The 23,704-nt window shown below is 43.2% G+C and overlaps 1 protein-coding gene across 1 annotated transcript in view; it reads right to left on the reverse strand.

Moving 5' to 3' along the window:
- SNX5 (sorting nexin 5) overlaps window positions 1-23,704 on the reverse strand; it is a 95,368-nt gene that overhangs the window by 58,557 nt on the left and 13,107 nt on the right. The window lies entirely within an intron of this gene.

A 23,704-nucleotide genomic window follows, 5' to 3' on the forward strand; every position in this document is an offset into this window, starting at 1 on the left:
TTGAGGGGAGGAAACTTTGATAAAAAGATCTTACAAAAAGAGGCCAAATGGATCTATAAATCAAAAAGGCTACTATGCCTCCGGGGTTGAACACAGCACTTACTTTTAAACCATTTCTATAATATAGGGAACACTCAATGTGGGCATTATGATCTGTTTTCGATATAAACCAAAAATGTATGATACTATTGTATAATCTTATTGTTTTCTTTTTTGTCTTTTTTCTTTCTCATCTATGTGATTGGACTGTTGTTTCTGTGGCTTGTGGGGTTGGTTTGGCCATCTATATTATATATTATATTATATTATATTATATTATATTATATTATATGGTGTGGTTTTATGGTGAGGCATTTGGAATCTCCTGTTGGACGAGGAGGTATCCTCTCCTCGGTATCTGTCCGCTGTATTTTCTCCTTGGCGGACAGAAGGTGCTGCGCACGCCGCTCTCACTGTCCTTGAACGGGATTGGGCGGTTAGCGAGCAAGCGCTCCTACGGGAGAACCCGTGCCGGATATGATGTCAGTGAGCCGCATCAGGCTCAGTCATTTCCGGTGGGATTGTGTTTTAAGGCAGCAGCCACATTACAAGTGGGATGCATACTCCGTTGGGAGAAAGGCATGGTGTGGATGCCAGGACGGGTGGCCATCAAAGACTGATGCATGCCCATATGCGAAATTTCTCTCACCAAGGTAACTAGTTAGATATTGGGTTGTTCATGCTTGGGGCAGACGCTGTTACTGGTTATTATGCTCGAGTTCTGGCAGAGAGTTATGGGAGTATTCTGTCTTTGGATTGTTGATGTAGCTGTATGGATGGATGCATTGGACTGGCAGGAGGACCTAGCCACCTATTCAAGAGTGTGGCTGTGGCTAGGTTGGCGTTAGTTATGCGACATTCGTTGGTTGTAGCTGTTGTCTGGTGGTTGGAGTGTTGTGGTTGGTGAGGGTTGTTTAGGGCTGGGCTTATGGGGTGGTGATCCTTTTAGGATCAATTTGGATGCAGATTGGGGGGTCTCTTCGTGCATGGGTTGCCATTTGGGCTAGTCAGAAGAAGTAGTTTATGGCTCTGCCAAACACGTCGGAAAACTCCATGCACCAGCATCTTTTAAACCATTCTAAGATTTAAGTATTTTGTTTGGCTTATGCCACGCATAGTTTGATTTGTCAGTTTTTTTATGCTATGTATTTGCAACAAAAATACATTTTTATTCTTACATTGTTGTGTGCTTACCTCAGCGACAGTCGCACAACCTTTAAAGTTCCATCACCATATGAGAGTGGTGATCTCTCAATTTTTCTTCCATATATATTGTACAGGGATGTGGATGTGCTATGGCTGCCCTTAGAACTGGTCTTACACATTTTATATGCAGCCCATGAAAGTGTTGTTTTTCTAGTGTGAAGTGATTAAAGAAGTGATGTAGAGGAATTTTATCTACTTTGAGGCGTGTTTAGGTTGTTGTGTGATAGATATGTTGCGATTTCTCTGGGAGATGGATTCATATACTTTGATCTCTTTGACGTTTGGCTTGGTCCAGCTCAAGATGATCATGGAAAGATTGTCATGGTCACTTGCTGGCACCGACTCTTTGCGGACAAAAAAATCCTTGCCACTGGCAATAATGCTCAATGCCTCTACTCCTGCCTGGCACAGTCAGTATTGCTGGCTGTATTGATGCTTTAGCCTGTAAATGGAGGCATATGTTGTTACCACACAGCTGCTCTGTACAAACAGGAAGTGACTGGAGCTGCTCTGTCCTAGTTCTTTATTATTTCCCAGTGCATTCTGGGATAAAGGGAACGTCCATTGTCTCTCCCCCAGCACCCAGCTAACACTTTACAAATGCTTCACTATTGCACTGTAAATGCGGTAGGTGCTGTTAAAGTTATAATGGCACAAGGTTTATCCTAAAGCAGCATTCCACCCAAAAATTGAACTTCTGCTGTCCGAATTCCTCCCTACCTTCGGCGTCACATTTGCCATCTTTCAGGGGGGAGGGGGAGAGCCGATACCTGTCTAATACAGGTATTTGCTCCCACTTAAGGCAAAAGATCACTGCAGTAACCGTGGCGATCTACGCCATGTCCGGCCCCTCCGGTTGTCTTCTGGGAGACACGCAGGTCCCAGACGACAGCAGGGAGCACTCAGAACGCGCAGCGCGACTCGTGCAGTAGGGAACCAGGCTGTGCAGCTGCGAGGCTTCACTTCCTGACTCCCTTTCTAGCAATGCCGGCACAGCACAGGTAAGTGTCCTTTTATTAAAAGTCAGCAGCTGCAGTATTTGTAGCTGTTGCCTTAAAGTTTTTTTTTTTTTGGGGGGGGGGGGGGGGGGGGGGGAGACTCCGCTTTAATGCATTCTATGCATTAGGATAAAAAAAAAAACCTTGTGTATAGCAGCCTTCCCAGCCCCCCCCCCAATATTTACCTGAGCCCCATCTCTCTCCAGCAATGTCCACGAGTGTTCTAGCCATCCGGAACTCTCCTCCCGATTGGCTAAGACACAACAGTAGCGCCATTGGCTCCAGCGGCAATCAAAGTCAGCCAGCCAATCGGGAGAAAGGGGGCAGGGCTCAGTGTCTAAATGGACACACGGAGCTATGATTCAGCTCGGGTGCCCCCATAGAGAGCTGCTTGCTGTGGGGGGCACTCTATGGGAGGAAGGGGCCAGGAGCAGCAAAGAGGAACCCGAGAAGAGGAGGATCCTGCTGCACCGTACAAAACTACTGCACAGAGCAGGCAAGTATAAAACATTTTTTTTTTTTTAACACATACAACCCAACACCACTAGACTTTACACTTTAAGCTGCAGTTACATTGCGCTAGCATTGAAACAAATGGAGATAGCTGATAAGCGCTGATGCCTCCTAAAAGCGTCATGCTACATATTAAACAAAATGCTAACGCCCCTGCATGCATTGCACAGCGTGGTGCTCATTGTAATATTCACGGTAGGTATGAAAGGCTGTTAAGAGGCTTTAAAAACACTGCTTAAAACACTTCAACACAAGGTATTGATGCACCTGTGAACAAGCCCCAAGGGCTCCTTCACACTGCCACAAAGGGACCTGCACAGCATGCAAGAGTTTACAAAACCTGTAAAAAAAAATCAATCCTGGCAAACACAGACTGCATACAACCGCCCATAGAAAGCAATTATTGGATCCGGCCGTGATTGGGTATACACAGGCAATTGCTTGTTGGGGACTGAATTCACAATCTAGGGCCACTAAATGCAGAAAAAAAAAAAAAAAAAAAAAAAAAGAAAAAACACACACACTTTCATTTGAATAACTAGAATTTTCAGTCTAAGGCCCCTTTCACACAGGCGGACCGTTTAGATCCGTCAGTTTTTTCAGGATCGGATGAAAATGGACAGATGGTCCTTAATCATCTGATCCCCCCATAGGGGAGAGCGGACTCTCTGACAGGTCTGTCCCTGCACAGAGTGCAGAGATGGACTTGTCATCAGCTGGCTCAGCGGGGATCAACGGAGCGATCCTCACTGAGCAAGCGAAGTAGTAAAAACGGACAGCCCCGTGTGAAAGGGGCCTTAAAGCGGTTGTAAGGGTAGAAGTTTATCTTAATGCATTCTATGCATTAAGATAAAAAGCCTTTTGTGTGCAGTAGCCTCCCTAATACTTACCTGAGCCCCATCTCTGTCCACGAATCCCTCAGCCATCCGGGACTCTCCCTTCTGATTGGCTGAGACAACAGTGGCGCCATTGGCTTCCGCTGCTGTCACCTAAAGTCAGTTAGCCAATCAGGAGAGAGATGTGGCAGGGCCAAACTGCAGCTCCATGTCTGAATGGACACACAGAGCTGCAGCTTGGCTCGTGTGCCCCCATAGCAAGCTGCTTGCTGTGGGGGCACTTGACAGGAGGGAGGGGCCAGGAGCACAGAAGAGGGACCCGAGGAGAGGAGGATCTGGGCTGCTCTTTGCAAATCCACTGCACAGGGTAGGCAAGTATAACTTTTTTTTTTTTTATAAAAAAATAAACAGGAGACTTTACAGTCACGGGTTTTAGGACACAAACTAATTTAAAATACATTCCCAAATAGCCACTAAGGATATAAATTCACCCAAGAGTCACCCAACTTTCACCGAAGATCCACTCATTTTACAAAATAAATAAAATTAGAAAAATGCTCTAAAATGGTAGTAAACCACCTTTATGGTTTTACCTTGCAGGTTGCAAAAAAACAATGTGCTAGCATGCATTGCATAACTAGCACATTATGTGAAACTTACCTGATAAGGAAGCCCTCCAACGCCACACTGTCGCCGCTGAGAGGGATTCCATCTTCACTGCCTCCGGCTGTGTAAGTGGCCGGAGCCACGATGACGTCACTGCCGCTTACAGCACAGGACTCTGAAGGAATGGGCCGGGCGGTCGTTCCTTCAGAGCGCATGTGTTGGTGACGTTATTGGCTGCATGTACATGTGCGGTGCACGTTTAGGGTTCATTTACAGTACCTACAGGTAAGCCTTACCTATTAGGTAAAAACTCAGATAGTTCACTCCAGATTTAAATTTTGGGTGAAAGTTAGACTATATCCCAGTGCAAGAAAGAAAAAAAAAAAAAAAAGAAAAAAAAAAAAAAAACCACACACACACACACACACACAGTTTGTAGGTTTACATACCCTGGCAGAAATTATGATTTCTTGGCCATTTTTCAGAGAATATGAATGATAACACAAACTTTTTTTCACTCATGATTGGCATTTGGCTGAAGCCATTTATTAACAATCAACTGTGTTTACTCTTTTTAAATCATAATGGCAACAGAAACTACCCGGATTATCCTGATCAAAAGTTTACACCCGAGTTCTTAATACCGTATATTGCCCCCATTAACACCAATGACAGCTTGAAATCTTTTGTGGATGAGGCTCTTTATTGTCTCAGATGGTAAAGCTGCCCATTTCTCTTGACAAAAAGCCCCCACTTCCTGTAAATTCTTGCATGAACTGCACGTTTGAGATCTCCGCAGAGTGGCTCAATGATATTTAGGTCAGGAGACAGAGATGGCCACTCCAGAATCTTCACTTTATTCTGCTGTAGCCAATGACAGGTCTACTTGGCCTTGTGTTTTGGTTCATTGTCATGTTTGAATGTCCAAGTACGTCCCATGCGCAGCTTCCTGGCTGATGAATGCAACTGTTCCTCCAGTATTTGATAACATACTGCATTCATCTTGCCAACAATTTTGATCAAATTTCCTGTGCCTTTGTAGCTCACACATCTCCAAAACATTAGCGATCCACCACTGTACCTTTCATCACAGGCCTTGGTGACTCTTCAAATGTAGCGTTTATGGTTGTGGTCAAAAAGCTCAATTTGGTCTCATCACTCCAAACGACTTTGTGCCAGAAGGTTTGAGGCTTGTCTGTGCTGTTTGTCATATTGTAAGTGGGATACTTTGTGGCATTTGCATAGTAATGGCTTTTTTCTGGGGATTCAACCATGCAGCCCATCTTTCTTCAAGTGCCTCCTTATTGTGCATCTTAAAACAGCCACACCACATGTTTTCAGAAAGTCCTGTATTTCACCTGAAGTTATTTGTGGGTATTTCTTTGCATCCTGAACTATTTTCCTGGCAGTTGTGGCTTAAATTTTAGTTGGTTTACCTGACCGTGGTTTGGTTTCAACAGAACCCCTCATTTTCCACTTCTTGATTGGAGTTTGAACACTGCTAATTGGCATTCTCAATTCCTTGGATATCTTTGTATTTCCCTTTCCTGTTTTATACAGTTCAACTACCTTTTCCTGCAGATCCTTTGACAATTATTTTGCTTGCCCCATGACTCAGAATCCAGAAACGTCAGTTCAGCACTGGATGAAAGATGCAAGGGTCTGTCAGGAGTCCAGAAACCCATTGACCTTTTATACACACACACACACTAATTATAAGCAAACAGATCACAGGTGAGGATGGTTACCTTTAATAGCCGTTCAAACCACTTTGTGTCAACTTGTGTTCATGTCATCAGTCTAAAATCACCAGGATATGTAAACTTTTGATCAGGTTAATTTGGGTAGTTTCTGTTGCCATTATGATTTAATAAATGGCTTCAGCCGAACACTAACCATGAGTAAAAGTTTGTGTCATTCATATTCTCTGAAACATGGCCAAGAAATCAAATTCTGCCAGGGTATATAAACTTAGCAGCACAAGTGTGTGTATATTATTATACAGGATTTATATAGCGCCAACAGTTTGCGCATCGCTTTACAACATGAGGGCAGACAGTAGACTTATAATACAGAAGGGATCAGAGGGCCCTGCTCTTTAGAGCTTACAGTCTAGAAGAGAGGGTCAAGTGGAAACAAAAAAGGTAAGAACTGGGGGGGGGGGGGGGGGGGGGGGATGAGCTGATGGAGAAAATGGAAAATTACAGTTAGGTGTAGGTAGGGTAGGCTTCTTTGAAGAGAAGGATTTTCAGGGATTGTCTAAAAGCTAATAGAGTAGGAGATAAGCGGACAGACTGGGGTAAGGCATTCCATAGGATTGGAGAGGCTTTGGAAAAGTCCTGGAGGCAAGCATGGGAGGAGGTGACAATAGAGCTAGAGCGAGTAGGAGGTCGTGAGAGAAGAGAACGAGTAGGCTGGTATTTAGAGACTAGGCTAGTGATGTAGCTGGGGCTAAAAATTATGGATGGCTTTGTAAGTAGTTGTTAGTATTTTGAATTTAATTCTTTGGCCGAGCGGAAGCCAGTGGAGGGATTGACAGAGAGGGGTAGCAGACACAGATCGATTGGTAAGGTGGATGAGTCTGGCAGCAGCATTCATGATGGATTGAAGAGGTGATAGACTATGTAGAGGTAAGCCAATGAGAAGGGAGTTGCAGTAGTCGAGAGATGACCAGCGAGTGAATTAAGAGCTTTGTTGTGTCATTGGTTAGAAAGGGGCGTATTTTGGAGATGTTGCAGCGGCAAGATTTGGACAGTGATTGGACGTGGTGCTTAAAGGAGAGTTCAGAGTCCAGGACTACACCTAGAACCTTGGCGTGTGGGGATGGGCTTATAGTTGTGCCATTGATTTTGACAGAGATCAGGGGAAGGAAAAATTATAAGTTCGGTTTTGGATAGATTGTGTTTGAGTTAGTGGTGTGACATCCAGACTGATATATCTGATAGTAAATTAGTGATACGCGAGGAGACAGAGGATAATATAAATATATATATTTTTTTTTTTTTTTTTACACACACCCATCAACTTTACAATGGTCTGGTAAAGATCCGCAGGGAACCGAATGGGAAACAGAGGAAATAAAAAGCTATACTTCATGTCAAATACTACACAGACTAGCAGACAATGCAGAACTGTCAATCTGGGTTCATTGAAAGTCATCTTCCTCTTTAACAAAGTCTAGAACCATGAACAAGAAGGAACTGCTGAACCTGGGAAAAAAAAATAGATAAGCTGAACTGTATCAACATCCTGAGATAATGCCAGGAAACGAAAAGAATAACAACAGATTCCCATAGGTTCACTCTACAATGTCTAGTAGAAATTTAGAGATTCCACTTCAAATTGGGTGGGGTTAGCCAGTCAGTTGCTAGGCCTATGGCATATAATAGCAGTCTATGGTCAATGACTAATTAGTACTTTGATTCAATGCAACTACTGGGCTGCACTGAGAGAATGAGGTCTGCCATTGCTGACCAATGTCTGACAATGCTAGTTTCCTGGCTGTCCTTTGCTTCAATATTGGTGTTCTCATTTTGTTACACCGATTTGTCACTAAAAATCATAAGGATCTTATGGGATTGCCGACAGTGACATTTTTAAAGCAATTTGTTGCTCTGTGTTTGGCTCCATTCACACTGGGCAGAATCACTGCAATTCTGCCCGCGATCTCAAAACACACTGCAAATTGCAAAACTGGTTCCAGTGCCATTTATTTTCAATTGCACCTAAAACGTGGTGCAGTTTCGCTGTGATTGTCGCACGATCACGTGGCAAATCGCATCATAGGAAGCTTGTCGCCCAAAAGAAAGCAGGAGCTTCTATTAGGTGACAAGCTTCACGCAATGCTATCTTCATCTTCCTACCGGGTATCGCGGCTCCGGCGCTGCGATGACGTCACTCCCACGCATGCGTGCGGGAGCCGACACTAACGGCATGATCGCCGTTAGAAACGGGACGCTCAGTGCACCTGCACGCCATTGTCTACGCCGCAGACATCGGTGCCTGTCTTGCAAATATCTCCTAAACCATGTAGGTTTAGGAGATATTTCTTGCACCTACAGGTAAGCCTTAATCTGGGCTTACCTGTAGGTAAAAGTGGTCTGTAAAGGCCCGTACACATGATCGGACTTTTTAACAACAAACATGCAAATTTGGAGCAACATCCGACCGTGTGTACGCTCCATCAGACAAACTTCTTCTGTTTCCATCAGACTTTTGTTGGCTGTGCGAACGCACAAACTTTCCGGCAACAAAAGTCCGATGGAGCAAAGTCCGATCGTGTGTACACAAAACCATCAGACTTTTGTACAAAGTACAGTACGCAGTCGCGAGAATGTTCCCGGCGACAGGGTACTGTACATCTCGCGCTGGCTGCAATAGGGAAAAACACGTTTTCCTACTGCGGCGGGCATGAGAGGGAATTCCTCGGCGTGGGGTCCCCCCAAAATCCATACCAGACCCTTATCCGAGCACGCAGCCCGGCCGGTCATGAAAGGGGGTGGGGACAAGCGAGACCCCCCCCCCCCCGAGCCGTACCAGGCCGCATGCCCTCAACATGGGGGTGGGTGCTTTGGGGGCGCCCTGCGGCCCCCTCCATCCCAAAGCACCTTGTCCCCATGTTGATGAGGACAAGGGCCTCTTCCCGACAACCCTGGCCGTTGGTTGTCGGGGTCTGCAGGCAAGGGGCTTATCGGAATCTGGGAGCCCCCTTTAATAAGGTGGCCCCCAGATCTCGGCCCGCCACCCTTTGTGAATGAGTATGGGGTACAGATAAAAGTGGGGAGATTGACAAAAGGGTGGTGGTAAAGAGCTGAAAAACCATGTGATTTGGTGAAAGTTGGCTGGAAAAGTCCTGCCATCTGTATGCAATACAAACTTATGGCCAACGCCCTTTGTACAAAAATTCAAGGGAAAGCTTGTACGAAGTCCTATCATGTGTATGGGGCTTAAGGGTTTACAACCACTTTAAGCAGCTTTTAGGCTTGAGAGGTATCATTTCTAGTGGCAATCGCTGTTCATCTAGGATCACACCATTTTACAGTTTGTTTCTGCAAATCTGAAAAAACTCACTACAGTCCATTTAACATGATTTCCAATGGATCGTGTTCACATCTGTGTGTTTTAAACCGGTGCATTTTTTGGACATGGTCAGGGACTTCTGCCTGCAGCAGGTTGCATCTTTGGTTCCATAGACTAATGGAAATGCGTCGAAAAAAAAGAAAAAAAAAAAAAAAAAACGCACCAGGAAAAAGGCGTTAATGGTAACCTGCATAGGAGTAAACCTAGCCTTAAAAACAGTAGTAAACTTTTACAAAAAAAAAAAAAAAAAAAAAAAAAAAAACGACATAATGTGCTAGTATGCATCACATAATACTTACATTAGAACGAAGCCCCCTAGTGGCTAGCTGTCACTGCTGACAGGGCTTCCATCTTCACCCGGTCTTCCTTCCAGGTTCACAGGCTGCGTGCGTTTGAGAGGCAGAACCGCGATGATGGCATGCTCATGGGAGTTGCGGCTGCTGCATGGAGCTCTGAGGTCCCTTCAGAGCGCATGCGCAGTGACGTCACTGGCTGCACAAACAAGTGAATATCTCCTAAACAGTGCACAATTTGGAGATATTCCTTGTGCCTACAGGTAAGCTTTATTTTAAGCCTACCTGTAGATATACATGCATCAGCGGTGTTTACTACCACTTTAATGCTTTTCTATTAAATGTTTCAGCAATCGCTGAGCTTCGCTACAAATAACTGAAGGAGTGTGATTTGTAGCAGAGTACAACCCAATGCTGTAGCAAATTCCCAGTGACTATAGCAATTCAACTCCTAGCTACAAATTGGTAACTGCTGGCATTAGTGTTGATGTGCTTAAAACCCATATGCCAAAAAAACAAAAAAACCAAACAAAAACACCACACTAGTTTTTAAGTTACTTGGGCCTCATGCACACGAGACGCTGGTGCAAACTCTGCTGAACACGTTTTTAAAAGCTGAAACCGGCATTTAGAAACGCTCGTTTTGCCGCGTTTGGGGTTCCTAGCACCAAGTGGCCCCGAGATATGGGGCCCCATAGTCGGGTTGTAAAATGTTCCTTTAAAAACACTTATAAATGCAAAATGCGGTTAAACACGGTACCGGCGTTTAGCGTCTGAAACGTGGAAAACTTTTGCGTCTGAACCCATTTTTTTGCTTCTGGAAAAACAAGGTTAAAAACGCAAACTGCCTAAAAAAAGCCAAAAAACGAGACTGTGTACATGGACACATAGGATAACATTGAATGGGTTCAGGGGCAGTTGAAAAAAAGTGTCCAACTGCCTCTGAACGCGAGTTTAACAGTGTCTCGTGTGCATGAGGCCTTAGGAAAGGGAGAATGATGCAAGACTGAGCAAGTGTCTGCAAAAGCGCTTTGTTTCTGTATACACCAATACAGATTTTACTCTATGTTTACAGGAGTGATGACAGGTCCCCTTTACCCTTATAATTGCAATAAATATTAGCAGGCTTGTCTTGGGTCACTTGATAGCGAGAGCAATAACCTGCGGGTTACTGGGGAGGAGGCTGTGAATATTAACCACAGAAGCACATGATATGCCCAATTCATGCTGCATAGGGGTAAACAATGTAATACTTCAACAAAGATCTTCATTGCAAATGAATTCTAGAAATGATCTCTATTTTTCACAGACTCAGGAACAAATCCACCATAAATTGTTAGCGACTAACAGGATCTTATAACTATGCCAAGAGTGCAAATACAAAACCGGTTTCTTCCCATGTAGAACAGTTTACTGCTTCCTGCAGATGAAGCATATAAAAGCAAATGAGCAATAATATCTTAGAACCAAGAAGTATAAACACAATAAAAGGCCACCAAAAACCCTGGGCCTGTTCTGCCCTCAACTATAATTAGGAGTCTATAAAATACTCAGCAGCTAGCAAAAAAAAATAAAAATTAAAAAAAAAAAAAAAAAAACGGACACATGTCCGCTGATACCCGTCGCCATCCGATCAGCCAAAAACAGATGGATGGTGGCCCCATTTTCCGGATCAGATGGAAAAAGACAGACAGGCAGTCGGTTTCCATTTCGATTGCCCTATAGAGGAGAGCGCGATTGTGTCAGTGTTTGCTCTGCACAGCGGAGCGGACACAGACCTGCCATCCGCCTGCTCAGTTGGGATCAGCGAGAGATCCCCCACTGAGCAAGCAGATTTCGCTTAGCATAGGCGCCCATGTGAAAGGGGCCTAAAGTGGAATGAGTCCCTGGATCTAATATTGCCCCCACTTTGCTGCCCTGTCTTTCCCTAGTGAGTCGCTGCCCATCACACCATCAAGCCCCGTTCCCACCGGGACCAAATGCAAAGCGACACTGGGTGGTTTAATGAAAGCCTGCCACCCATGTGTATGGCAGCTGGTCCAACAAAAGCCAGTAAAACCACGACCGACTCCTGCTCAGCGCTGACTGGAGTGTTCGACAATAGCTCAGCGGGGGAGATCACTGTACCAACATCAGATGGTTACTACAGCGACCTGAGCTAATTTCTTTTTGTTCGACTTTACACGTGTTTTACTGGAGATTGTTCACATGCCTGTCCCTGCATAGTGTAAAGTGCCCCTCACTATGTATCCTGGACTTCACGGGCCTGTGACCGGCGTAGCAGGTAACACAGGATAGATCTTGTTCCTGACCCAGAAGCGATGTGTATGACGTCACTGCCGGATCCCCATTGAGTTTCCCCCGGCCAGCGAGGTCGGGAGAGAAGGTAATGCAGTGTGATCTGTGAACATGCATGGGGACCACAGGGGAGACATGCACATACAAATGTAAAAGCACGCATTGGGGCACCTGCACATAAAAAAAAGTCTACTGTGATACACGTTACATAGCACCGCGAAACAAACTGGCTCCTAACTTTTTTTTAGCTGGCTCCTAGATTTAAAACAAATTTGTCAAGCCCCGCAATAAGCGAATATTTCTGGCACTTGGAAATTATTGGTCATTATTCTGCTCTTGTTAAAGTGGAACTTCACTCTCCCAATCAACACTGGTTATTTGTAATAGGGATACACCGAAATTTCGGCCACCGAAACATATCGGCCGAAAACTGCCTTTTCGGCAATTTGCCGAAAGAGAAAAATGGGCGATAATGGAGCCGAAAATGGGGCGGGGCTCCACCCCCTGCCCTTGGTGCCGCCCATTACGGGGGTGTAATGCAGAAGAGAGGAGAGTCTATCAAAGTGCCAGGACAAAGACCATCTCCTGTACCATGTCCCCAGTCTCTGACCATCTCCTGTATAAAAATATTTTAAAAAAAATAAGTTTCAGTATCGGTTTCGGCCTAGTGTATTTTTCATTTTCGGTATCGGTTTCGGCACCAAAAAAAACATTCAGTGCACCCCTAATTTGTAATCCTCATGTTGATACCATTTGTAAATATAGATAGGAAAGCATATCATGGGTCACTGGTTTTAAAACTATTTTGTTTACATTTCTTCAGTTAGGTCCTACATCCCAGGAGTCTTCAGCAGGGGGGGAGAGGAGGAGGGGTTTTCTCAACTAAGCACACCCTCCTGCACGCATGAGCTAAGGTTTATCGCCGCTTAAATTATAGATTTTCTATATCCCCTGCAAATTAATAGCATAATGTGCTAGTATGCATCGCATTTAATAAAATACTTACCTTAAAATGAAGCCCTCCAGCAGCGTACTGTCACTGCCTCAGGGCTTCTATCTTCCAGCGGTCTTCCTTCCGGGTTCGCAGCTATGCGAGTGGCTGAAGCGGCGATGGCATCACTCCCACGCATGCACCCAGGAGCCCTCGGTTACAGCACTGTGCCCTGAAGGTCCAGCGCGGTATGCCGGACCTTCAGGGCGCATGCACTGGTGACGTCGCCGGCTGCATCCAGGGTGAAGATTATTATTATTATTATTATTATTATTATTCAGGATTTATATAGCGCCAACAGTTTACGCAGCGCTTAAGATCTCCTAAACAGTGCATGTTTGGGAGATATTCATTTTACCTACAGGTAAGACTCATTATAAGCTTACCTGTAGGTAAAGTTAAAGTGGAATTTACTACCGCTTTAAAAAGGAATTAGTGTTTTCAGTTTGTGGTACTCAGATGCAGTGAAGATCCACTTGCACTCCTACATGGTCTGCCTGTGGAAAGGCATACAGAAATCTGTACAATTGCTAATTATTAGGATGTGCATGGTCACCTATAGATAGGCCTCATCCTGTGGTCATGAAAGGGTAGAGAAAAAAAAAAAAAAAAAAAAACACAAAAAAAAAAAAAAAAACACAAAAAAAAAAAAAAAAACCACACACACACTGCTTTGATTCTATCCCTCATTTTTCATATGAATACAGCACTTTGTCATTTGCTTCTCACTGGGGAAATATTTAACTCATTGAGAATAAGCAATATAGGACCAAGGTGGTCGCATCTCAGCAATTACCATACGGTTTATCCTCTGCTCCAAATAGGAGCAGCGCTCACTTAGTTTTTACTGAGATATTCCAGGCAGATGAAGTGATCTATACTTTTCTCTTTCTGTATTAAAAATTGGGTAATCCCAGCTCTTAATGCAACCTTTTACCCAATGAACGTTCTCTGTAACCGAAGAAGCAGCTCAGCTTACGTTACAAAGATCCACTTTCTACAGTCCAGTATACTGTAAGGCACAAAGACTCACCAGGATCGTTTACAGTGAGATGGTGAAATTAAATTGCCAACTCTATACTTTGCTGAAAACGCATTTTGTGATATTCACCCCATTTACCTGCTAATGCATTTTTTAACTAAAACCCTAGAACCTCACTGCCTAAAGATACAATTTTGACACCCAGCAGGTGCAACAATGCCACTTTTTGCCCTCGGTCTTCACAAAAAAAAGACAAAGGACAGAGCACAATTAAACACTTTGCCACAGCAAAGCTACTGAATATTGCCCCTGACCATTGCTTACATAATTAAAACTAAAAAAGTGCCATGGCAGCATGATACGGTTTCAGCTGCCTAATGGAAAATCTTTTTGTAAAAAAAAAAAAAAAAAAAAAAAAAAGGTGGAGGAGCAGCACAAAATTAAACAGAAAAAACTCAGCGACGGGATGAGTGATAAAGTAGAATTTTGAACACAAGATCTTTCTTGCAGTCCACTGAGGGACCCAGTAGTAATTAACAGTTGGGTTATATAGCCATCTACAGGCAGAATGGACACTGGGAAACAAAAAAAAAAAAAAATTATGTAGGCCAGCGCAGGATAACCCCTCTTACAAGTAGTATGCCTCTGTTTTGTAGCAAGTGGCACCAAAAGGACCAAGGATGATCATAAACAGAGTGCAGGACCTGTGTCCATCAATGTACTCCAAGAAAAGCATTTTACAGCAAGCACATAAATCCTATTTTTGTTCTAGGCCATAAGGGACACAGGAAGTTATTAACTGTTGGGATGTCCAAAGGAAGTCCAACTGTTAAGGGTATTAAAACAAACTAGACCAGCAAGATGGAGAACTACACCTGATGCCCCGAGAACTAGGAGGGACAGTTACTTAACCAGTGAGGAATAGAACATGGGAGAGAGACACCAACCACAGACAAAGCGTGAAGCTAGTTGGTTGCATCCTTGAATGCCAGGGCACTCTACTGACCTAGTGGTTTTCTCATTAAGCTGGTGAGGGTTAATAGCAGATCAACAGTAGGATTGGACCACTGCTTAGCAATATTCCTCTGAAACCGGAACAAATCAATTAGCTGTACAGGGGGTGTCCAGGATCTATTTTGGTGCTTCCAATCCCCAGAGAGGAATACCTCAAAAGAACTGATGCAACAGGAAAGTCTTTCAGGCAGGGGATCTAACAAAACAAAACAAAAAAAAACCTAAGACTACAGCTATCAATCTGATAATAGCACTCAGCATTAAAAACAATGAGGCTGCTCCCAATTCTCAACTCAATAGGTCTACTCCCAGAGCTGGTCTTCGAGACAGGGCAAGTGCTGAAGCAATGCCAATGGTTCTGGACCTAGAAAGTGCTCCACAGTTAACTGGTTACCAAAACAGGTTCTAGAAAGTGGCACACACTAATCTCGGGCTAACCCTACAATGTCCAGTCAGGTCTGGTCATGATGCTCCAAAGCCAAGCTGAGATGGCCGCCATCTTAGAAACCAGCTCTAGCAGCAAAGAGAAGAATCTTGACTGAAGAGACAAAAACTTAAAGCGGGAGACCAATTTTTTTTTTTTTTTTGGTCATTGAGACACTTTGCTAATCCCAAAATAATACTCACAGTTTGGGTGTAATATTTCCGCCTCTGTCTGTTTTCGTACTGAAGAATAACTTTAAAAATGTGATGCTGGCTGTTTCCATCTTGCTTGTGGGCATGTGATGCCTACAAGCCTTGATTTCCGGGATGCGGTGAATGCTGTTCATTCACAGCTTGTTCACAAGCATGATCATTGTTTCCGCACTGAATCTTGGGAAGCCTGACACTAAGCTCCCAGGAGACAGTGTGGCGCCGGGGAAAGGCAATAAACACGCCTACTCCCATGGGAGGAGACAATATAAAGGTAATTACAGCGATAAAGAAAATTTTTGTGCGGCATTTGAACATCTATGCAATTAACTGAAGGGGGTAAGATTAAGTTAAAAATTTGAGTGGAACCCCGCTTTAAATTAAAACTATAAAATAGAACAATTTGCTCTATGGGACTTTGGAGGGCAGAAACTCCTTGACAATCTTTCTGCCTTCCAAAGTCCCATAGAGGAAATTGTTCTATTTTATATCTGAGTTAGGGATGTGGGCAGCAACTCCTTTTCCATAGATCTATGGCACAATCATAATATAAAACTGTTAACTCCGGACAGGTTCCAAGCGGCCCCCTCATCTGTGTCCCATTGGGGAGATTAACCTTCACTTCCTGTCCCACAGTCTAAACAGGAAGTTACAGGAAAAACATGCAAATTGAGGGAATCCTGCGAGGCCCATGTCACTAGAACTAGTGTCCCCATTGGAAGATTTCCGCTCTTGCTTTTATGGGGACAACCCAAAATATGGGATTTTCTTTTAACTTTCAATGATAATGGTAGAGAGGACAAGCAGAGAGGGTGAATATCCCCAAAAGGAGAGACAAACTGCAATGAATAACTAATAGGTGTTCTATTCCTATTTCCAATCTGTCCAAAACTAAAAAGGTTGTTCCCTTAAATTAAACTTTAAGAAAATAATGGCAACAAAATGCTTTTACTGTTCCCAGCAGAGCTGAGGAAAAAACAAATCCTTGTAGCCTAGAAGATGCAAGCTGTGCATTATGGAAAGCATACTGTATACAAATATGTATTACTGCATTCATATAAGAAAAACAATCTTGAAATGTGCACCTGCTTTACAAAAAAAAAAAAAAATGCGATTTATAAAAGACTGTGTGGATGCCTCAAGCATCAATGCAAATAAATCACTGTTGTGTCCAATATGCTTATTTCCTATAATTGACAGCTCCATCTAGTGGCATTTACCAAAAATATATATTTTTTTATACACAGATCCCAAAGCATCATTGACATTCAATAAATAAATGTGTTAGTATATCTTATTCTGAACTTTAAAATATAATACCCGATAGGAGAGAAAGACTTTGAAATACGCAAGATGCTCTGCCAAAACTGTGTGCCCATTTAATTTGACACTGAAGAAATCATGAACCCCCATGCTGTCCAGATTCAGAGACCCAATGACAAAAGTTTAGTCAAGAAAAGAATTAGCCTGTCTCCCACACTGTTGGCATAGTTTGTGGCATTAGTCCATGCTTTCACTCTTGTAAGGCTGGATAGAAAGACCATTCCCGAGTTCCCCATTGTCACCAGAAATCATCATGAATCATGTGAGGACAGCCAAGAAAGCCACGATAGAGGATAATCAGATGCATATGAACAATTGCAACTTAGACGATGATCGGCACCTAATAAAGAAAAAAAAAACAAAAAAACAAACACCACCACACAAATAGGGTAATGGTGCTGTCTTACAAAGTGATAAAACTACCTAAGGGTAATGTGTCTTTGGAAATCCATGTGACACTTCCTCCAACTCTGACATGGCCAGGTTATCGGAGACCTACTGCTATCAGGGAAACTGGCAGGAATCTCTTGTACACTGCAGCACTCTAATGCCCCGTACACACAGTCGGATTTTCCGACGGAAAATGTGTGATAGGACCTCGTTGTCGGAAATTCCAACCGTTTGTGGGCTCCATCACACATTTTCCATCGGATTTTCCGAGACACAAAGTTTGAGAGCAGGCTATAAAATTTTCCGACAACAAAATCCGTTGTCGGAATTTCCGATTGTTTGTACACAAATCCGATGCACAAAGTGCCACGCATGCTCAGAATAAATAAAGAGATGCAAGCTATTGGCTACTGCCCCGTTTAGAGTGCCGACATACGTGTTTTACGTCACCGCGTTCAGAACGATCAGATTTTCCGACAACTTTGTGTGACCGTGTGTATGCAAGACAAGTTTGAGCCAACATCCGTCGGAAAAAATCCTAGGATTTTGTTGTCGGAATGTCCGATCAATGTCCGACCGTGTGTACGGGGCATATGGCCACTTTTTGCCTATTTGACACTGACCAGTTTTAGTTGCAATAGCTTGCAATGAGGATTTCCAACACATCACCAAGCACTGGCATTCAAACATGTATTTTCAAAGCCATACTCCAGATAGCTTATCAGCTGCTGCCAGTGGGCAAACCCAAGGACCACAATATACGAGTGACACACAGTCTGTTGTATGGACTACAATTGATACCCAGCACTTTTTTTAGATTTTGCTCCTCAGCCTGAGACCATGTCTTCCACTAGTGACCGAAAAACACCACACAGTAAATCTCCATTCATACTTGCTTCCTCTTTTCAACTCTGACCAAACCAATGTGGAAGCATACAGTGCACATTTAAAATCACTAGAGAGGAAAACTCAAAATGATTCAATTATCTCCTAGACCAGCTGTTCTCAACTTCTAATGGAGAAATACCCTGGAAATCATTTTCATGCCTCGGGTGACCCCTGCTAAGATTACATCTCTAGCTCCCGGCATATTTGCATGCTCAGCAAGTTGTAAATATAATACATAAAAGAATAAAGAATGTAGTGTATCTAGCATATCTGACACTCAGAGACTTCTCTTTTTAATACTCTATTCCTTCAGAAGAAAAAACGGTTTCTGTATCAAATCATTAAAGTGGTGTTCCGGCCGAAATGATACTTTTTAAATAAAAATACCCCTATAATACACAAGCTTAATGTATTCTAGTAAAGTTAGTCTGTAAACTTAGGTCTGTTTTGTTAGTTTATAGCAGTAGTTTGTTATTTTATAAACTTACAGCAGGCCGTGGCCATCTTAAGTGTGGGCATCTGAAGCCAGACTGTATTTCTTTCTGGATCTCATCCTTGCAGATCTCGCACATGCTCAGTGCAGCACAAGCAGTGTAATAGGTTTCAGGTCAGGTTTCCATAGCAACGGCAGTTTCAGAGGAAGTTGCCGCCCCTTCCCAGAAGGCATTGCGAACAGGAAATGATGCGATGGGCCGCGGCCAGGGAGGAGGAAGTGAAAAATGAATACAGCAGATATACAGTAGGTGCTGAGAAAAAAAAAATTAAAAAATATCCAATTTGTTTACAGTGCACAGTTTAGTGAGGGATGCTGAAGAGTTGTAAAAGTGGGTGGAACTCCACTTTAAATGAAACAAATAGATATTAGTAATGACCAGAAAAGAGATGTCAACAGGGGACATTGTAGTGCCTCTTACATTGGTTGTCAATGAAAAAGTGCCTTTTAAGGCTCAATGTACACAGGCTACTTTGACCGCCAGGCACGGGAAAACGCAGCAAAATCGCACCACAATTTTGTTTTTATGTCAGCTAAAATTTTTCCAAGGGAGGTTGAAGCTCCCCTAACCGCAGCAGCTCCTAAACTTCATCTTTCTATCCATTAAATCGTCTGCCCTTGCTGTTTTAACTTTGGATAGTAACATTTTTTTCTGCCAGTAAATACCTTACAGCCCACTTCCTGCTTCTTGTCTCGTAAAAAGCCTAGGCTATGACATCATGCACAGCTCTCACTCTCACTCTTGTGAGAGTTTGCCAGGAAGGGGGGGGGGGATGAGTCATAAGATGGCCAATGAGAACTGCAGAGCTGGAGGTGTGCCTGTGTAAATCCAGGAAGTGAACAGGCAGCAGCTTCAGCTGCCCACAGTTAAAATGGTTGCAGCCAGACTCAGTGGAGGGAGATTTATGCAGCATTTTTGGCAAGTACAGAATCACAGTATATATAAGATAATATACAAAATGGTTGGAGGGAAGTTACAGAATGGCAAATATGTTTTTATTACAAATTATATGAGCAGACTGCAGTTCCTCTAAGTTTAGGAGCTGTAGTGTACATGAAGCCTTAAATTGGTAGTTGGTGTTGTGGGCCAATGGGAGAAAGACCCCTTATGTTAGGCGCCTTTCACACGGTTGGCCTAATCGGGTCTGCCTGTTGGTTTTTTAGGCAGACCCGATAGAGGGCTCCATAGAGGGCAATGGATGGTCCTATGTCCATTGACACCAGCCGACATCCAATCTGATCCTGTCTGCTAAAAAATAGACAGACGGGGGATGGGATAACAGTCAGATATAAATGGGCAGGCGGTCCATTTACAGCCAACTGCCTATACAGGAAAGCAGGCTGTGTCTGTGTTGAGGTCTACCTGTTCAGCAGAGAGATCCCTGCTGAGCAGGTGGATCCGCTGGCAGAGTGCCATTGTGAAAGGAGCCTTAATGTTAAGTAAAAGAAGCACCCTCTTACATTGTTGACCAATAGAAAAACTGCGCCCCCTCCCCCCCCCAATCATACAAACTGCTAAAAAGATAATTGATATTAGTGGGAGTTAGAAATGCATCACTGCTGAACCTCCTGCAACCTCTGGAGAAGCCTCAGAGTTCCATGAAACCCTGTCCTAGACCGATATATAAAAAAAAAACAAAAAACAAAACAAAAAAAAAAAAAAAAACCCCTGATCAAGTCTTTTCGCTTTTCTTTTTATGAAGCATTTTGTAAATCTCCATACATGTGTGCACATTGCAGGTACAATATACATTTTTATAATACAGTCTTCTCAATGATATGCAATTATATGGCAGTGTGGATTGCACAGACTGCAGCTATGCTTTACAAAAATACAGAAACCAAAATAAAACTAAATGAACTCACAAATGTAACAAACTGTACAAAATGTACTTTTAGGCCTAGTTCACACATATGCATTTTTTTTGGTGCTTTTTGCAGAAACGCATTACAGTCCATTTAACATGGTCTCCTATGGGACAAATTCACATCTATGCTTTGTTCGGCCGCTGTGTGTTTAGAAAGGGTCAGGGACTTTAACCACTTGCCAATTTATGTTGGCAGAATGGCACAGGCAGGCAAAAGGGCGTACCCATACATCCCTTTGAATTTGCCGCCTATCGGGCACGCGCTCGCCTGCCGCGCGAGCGTGCCCACGCAAACTCTATGTTCGCCTGCAGCCCATGATTGCGCAGAGGAGAAGCAGAACAAGGAGATTTCCCTGTTCTGCCTAGCAACATGACAGGGAGCTACTGCTCCCTGTCATCGGGAGCAGTGATCTCTGTCATGTTGTAGTGAGCCCATTCCCCCTACAGTTAGAACATATCCAGGGAACACACTTAACCCCTTGATCGCCCCCTAGTGTTTAATCTCTTCCCTGCCAGTGTCCTTTATACAGTAATCAGTGGTTATTTGTAGTTCTGATCACTGTATAAAACGTCAATGGTCCCAAAATAGTGTAAAAAGTGATCTGTCCGCCATAATGTCGGGGTCCCGATAAAAAATAAATACATAAAAAAATTTAATAAAAATGCCATAAATCTATCCTGCTTTGTAGATCGATATCTTTTGCGCAAACCAATCAATATACACTTATTGCAATTTTTTTTTTACCAAAAATATGTAGAATACATATCGCCCTAAACTGTGGAAGAAATTTGTTTTATAGATTTTTTGGAGATATTTAATATAGCAAAAAGTCTAAAAAAAAAAAAAAAAAAAAAAAAAAATTGCTTTTTCTTCCCCAAAATTGTCGGTCTTTTTTTGTTTATAATGCAAAAAATAAAAACCGCAGAGGTAATCAAATACCACCAAAAGAAAGCTCTATTTGTGGGAAATAAAGGACATCAATTTTGTTTGGGTACAACGTCGCAGGACCACGCAATTGTCAGCTAAAGCGACGCAGTGCCGAATCGCGAAAAATGATAAGGTCAGGAGGGGGGGGGGGGGGGGGGGGGTAAATCCTTTCAGGGCTGAAGTGGCTAAAAACGCAAAACAGTGCTTTTTTGGTTCCATAGACTTCAATGGAGAAGATGCAGAAAAGCATGTAGTGGGTTTTTTGCCACAATTTTACCGCAAACCCCAAAGATAAGTTTTACTAAAGATCAGATGTTCGTAGTGCCACAGATTGTGGCTTGGCCCTGCCTCCATGCTCCCCCCTCACTTGCTGCCATTGACAGCAGCGAGAGCGACTGCAACCTATGGTTGCAGGAAATAAATTTGCACTGTGTATGGCCTGCCTAAGGGCTGATTCACATAAGCAGCCATGCTGAAAACAAAGCTCCTGGTGTGCACTGGGGAGGAAGCAGTGCTGAAGCACTGACCCAAAGCATTGAACGGTTTGCTTTTTTTTGCTAAAACTTTGCTCTGTATAGTGAATATTGTATCCATAATTATCTCTACAAGTCTTCACATGACCATTGAGTAAATGGTGGATGACTATTTACCAGGCCACACCTAGCTACAGTCTTCAAAGTGAAAGTAAACTGTTCCCAACATATAAAATAGAACACGATTAGAGCCATAAACAGGCATTTCATATGTAGGCAACATTGCACTCCTGTAACCCAAAGATTTTAAACACAACTGTGGTTTTTGGTGTTTTTTTAGTACAACTAAAATCTTATGGGGCGTGCAGGCGGTCGGACTTTTTGGCTACAAAAGTCGGACAGCCTGTCCATCAGACTTTCGACAGACTTTTGGCGGACTTTAAACTTTCTAAAGACCGGACTTGCCTACACACAATCACACCAAAGTCCGATGGATTCGTACATGTACATGACGCACACCGTTCTAAAATAAGGAAGTTGATAGCCAGTAACCAATAGCTGCCCTAGCGTCGGTTTTTGTCCGTCGGACTAGCATACAGACGAGTTACGGTGGAGTTACGACATAAAGATTTGAAGCATGTTCTAAATTTAAAGTCCGTCAGATTTGGGACTGGAAAAGTCAGCTGAAAGTCCGGGGAAGCCCACACACGATCGGATTGTCCGCCGGATTTGGTCCGTCGGCCTTTTGTAGCCGAAAAGTCTGACCGCCCCATTAAAGAGAAACCTTTTGCAATGGAATTTCAGGCCAATGAACATGGAATTGGAATCTGAAGACATCATTTTACACTCACTTCAAACCCAGAACTTTGGAACTGGATGTCTCAAACCTGGACTTATATTACCAGTCAACCCACCAGTGCCCATTCAATAAACTGAAGTATCACTGGTTGCAGACCCAAAGCCATTTTCCCCCATTATAGGACAAGGTGGTCAGGTGTATCTGCAGGCACAACAGAAATACACCCTCCTGCACAAACGTGTAGTGCCCTGGTAATGGTATGAAGAACAACTCCACGTCACAGGGATATCACCTTAAAGCGGAGCAAAAATATAAAAAAGCCTTTTCTGTTTCAATCTTTTTATTCAATTTTCACAATTACAGTAAAAAAAACATAATGTGATACAAAAGAGTGCAAAAACGGCTCTGTCAATAGAAACAGTAAACAAGTCATCAATGACGACATGTTTTAAGGGTAAGGCATTAAGACATAAATCCATGAAGATCCACCAATGGGTATTAGGAACTGTGACAGAGCTGTCAACTATAAGAAGACTGGTATTGAGAAACATACGTTTATAGTCCACAAATAGGCCAACTTCGTACATTCGGCACAGGGGTCAAGCAGGACAGCACCTACCCACCCAACCACAGAGGCAAGCTTACAGACGTAATGGAATTCTAACAAAGCTAGTGAACATTGTGTCATCTAACACTACACTTTTTTTTAATCCTACAAAAAAAAAAAAAAAAATATATATCTATATCTCAGCAACATATCCTTTGAGGGATATATGAAACCTAGACGGGAACCCCCAAAGTCAAGACAAAGGGTCCGACTAGAGGGCTTATCTTGCACCGGAGTAAAGAAAGGCGCGAGTTAGAGAAAGAAAAGGAAGTAAAAAAAAAAAAGAGCAAAGAAGCGAGACCACACCTGTCCAGGAGTCCAACCCGGCACCAATCCAATGTCAATCCCAAGTGTCCCGCACCTGCAGGTAAGAAAGCCAAGGGGTCCACACCTTTGTAGCTGCTGATTTTTAATATTAGGACACTACCTGGCATATTATGGGGCACA

This window comes from Aquarana catesbeiana, linkage group LG04 (genome assembly GCF_042186555.1).
Source record: "Aquarana catesbeiana isolate 2022-GZ linkage group LG04, ASM4218655v1, whole genome shotgun sequence".
NCBI lineage: Eukaryota > Metazoa > Chordata > Amphibia > Anura > Ranidae > Aquarana > Aquarana catesbeiana.